This window comes from Limulus polyphemus, unplaced genomic scaffold, assembly GCF_000517525.1.
Source record: "Limulus polyphemus unplaced genomic scaffold, Limulus_polyphemus-2.1.2 Scaffold2587, whole genome shotgun sequence".
Taxonomy (NCBI): Eukaryota; Metazoa; Arthropoda; class Merostomata; order Xiphosura; family Limulidae; genus Limulus; species Limulus polyphemus.
In genome coordinates, this window is record NW_013668197.1 from 154,721 (window position 1) to 158,048 (window position 3,328).

The window sequence follows — 3,328 nt, forward strand, 5'->3', positions numbered from 1 at the left end:
GATTCTCGAGTGTAGGAATCAACAATATATGTCTGTACGTAAACGCTAGTGTAGCTTTGTATTGTTACGTAATCTGAATTTTCGAGAAACTCCCCACACGCCTATAAATATAACCAACGCGACACGCCAAAAGTTGGTATACTAAAAACCTCGGGAGCTATAATTGTGATTAACGCTTATTAATCTGGAATTTCAGATGTATTGACCAGGAATGTACATAAATTTCGAACATTACAAACCATGTAACTTCTGTGGATTCACATTGGATATTTGTACTTTTACGAAAACATTGGCGTGTGATTAGTGAATTTCACAGAGCTAGCTAGCTCCCTATGAAGTGAATTATACCTACATCAACTCGAAAATAACCTGCTCATCATGAACCCTGGATAAGACATCAAGAAAGTTCCAGACTAGAAGGAAGACTATATATTGCTTTTAAGTTTGTAAAACTTTTGTATATAAATCATTGTTTGTAATAACTGTTATTGTAAATTGTATTGTTGTTTGTGTATTAAAATATATTTGTATTTAAAAAAGAAAACTGTGTGTATCAATCTTGTTAGCAAATATAATAAATTCGAGATATATCGGCATTTATTTAACTACTACATTTAAATCATCATTTAGCTCGGTTTCAGACCATTAGAAATTGTAAATATGTAACATCCCAAATGCATATAATTATTTGTGTAATCTGGTTACCACAAACTTATTGTGGAAACAGTATGTCTTTGACAATTATCCACTGATCTCCTGACAAAATAAAAATTCCTTCCACAAATACTATAGCTGATTTATTTTCTATTGAAATTATACCTACATTTTATCCTGCTACTATAGTCAATGTTAAAAGAATGCCGGTACATCTGAAAACATACTTACTATTAACTTACATAATTATATGGCTATTTCTTTCATTGTTATTATGTAATACCATTAGTTACCCTAAGGTTATTTATCCTACTTGCATTCTATTAAATAATCTAACATTGTTAAAAGCTCTAAATACGTTTTATGTTGCCTTACTGTTTGTGCTGTTATTTACCACATGAATATCTCTTTGTAGTGTATGGGTAATGACTTTCAGATTAAACTAACGAGCCTGGTTCTCATGAGAAAAGATTGAACCCATGGTTGATCTTTAACCTCGCCGTATAATCATCCATCTGTGTACTTGATGTGGGCTGTAATGTATTTGTACTGTCCCAAGATGTTACTGGCGTGCTGATTAACAGGTATCTCGCTTTTCTTTACTCCTAAAAATTCACAGTTTTCCTTCGTTAATTTTGAAATGAAGTTTATATGTTAACAAATACTGTGGTATGCCATGTCTAGCTATAATATAGTTTCTGCCTTTTGACCTGGTAGAAATATTGCTTCCAGAAATCTAGTCAAATAATCGGTGACAACTAATAAGTATTTATTTCTTGCATAAAAAGTGGGTAGGGGACCTAAAATATCCATAACTATCATCTGAAATTTCATAGTTGAAATTTGCGGTAAGGGAGCATTCCTTAAATGCGGACTGGTTTGCATTTTTGACATTCTATACATGATTCACAGTACTTTTTAATATCCCTTCTCAAGTTTTACCAAAAGAATCATATACCTACTTGTCTGTATGTTGTTGTTGTTTTTTTTTCTGAAATGCTAAGTGACCTGCAAATGGAGTGTCATGATAGACACTCATAACTTTGTTCTTCAAATTGTATGATACTATTATTTGTGGTACTCTGTCTGTGTTTCTTTTATCCTCCACCTCTCTTCTAAGTCTAACATATATTCTGTGTCCTCTCCCTGTAATACTATGTTTCTCAGTGCATTTACTGTGGCATTTTTCCTTTGTTAATTAACAATGTGGTCTAAGTCCCATACTAGTAGTTAGGCCACCCAAAGAATGCCGTCTCACTGGAGAGTCGCCATGTGAGTGGAGATCAAAGGATGCCGCCTGAGGGTTACATAACTATTACGTAATATATACACCTGTGGGTTATATAACTGTTGTGTAATATGCAAAAGACCTGTAGTTTGAGTGCTACTCGCCAGAGGAGCATTACTAGGGGCACGTTGCTAGGTTACTATGAAAACAGAAATTGTTTGCCACCAGAGGGCATGCTGGTATGATGAGCAAAACACCAGAGGATTACAACATGTCATCAACTTTATAGTAACAATGAAAGTCCTAAAATTAATAATTTAATATAATATGCATAATTTTGTGTTTACATTTTCGCTTTATAAGTAAAACAATCTGCTATTTAACCGTGTGGTTAAGTAGACAAAACATTATGACAGAAATATTCTAGTAACAGAATTGAAGATAAAAGTAAAATTAATTGGCAGCATTGAAGGTTGTACTATTGTACAAAGATAAAAAATATGGTAGCCTAATACTAAACAGTATAGAAAGGACAGATGCTACTTAAGTCAAGCTGGAATGGGCATTGTTACCAGAAGAACCTTGCTGAGATTATTGGAGAGAGGACAGTCTGTGTGAAGGCTGGTGAAACACTTCTCAAGTCTATAATAGTATTAGAAGTAATAGTATTAAAATCAGCTTATTTACACTGGCTACTTGATGTTAAAAAAATAAAATAAACAATAATGAAGTAAAACGTAAAAGTGGTTGTTTCCGGACAGATGCCTCCCAATGGTACCGGTTTTCAATTAGGGACAGTGTCACATTACCTTCACTGTGCATTTAAAACAAATATGTTGCGACAGGACTCCGTAACTAAAGAGAGAGAGCTTGGGCTATGGCTGGTGCTACACTGTCCTAGTGTGCAAGTCAATCAAAAGATGATACAAATTTGAATAATTTGAGGTAAAAAGCACAAAGTCACACCAAACTGAATGACAAATAACTTAAATTGTAGCACATTGAAAAGATCATTAAAATAGCTTTCTGCTGTACATTCACACTGTCTCACAAAGAGAACCAAAGCTGGTGTCAATAAGACAATTGCTAACAACATTATACCATTTTGCATGGTAGTTATTCTACAATGAATGAGGACTAATATTAAAGAAAGTATTTATCCCATCTAACATGAGTGCTAGCTCTTTTTGCTGTTCTGTTGTTGCAAAATTCTTGTTTTCACTTTAGCACTAGAGATAAATTACCCATGTAGGTTAGTGTTGGCATCTTCCACATAAAAAATATACGGTAGAACTGACAATGAAGGTTATAAAAATCGGTTTTAATAGAGATAATTATATATATTAACAACAAGAAAATTGAAATTATTTTTATTAAAGTTTTTAGAGAAACTGGAGAGGAAATTTGAAATGGTTATTGTAAAAGATATTTATATGATTATGAAAA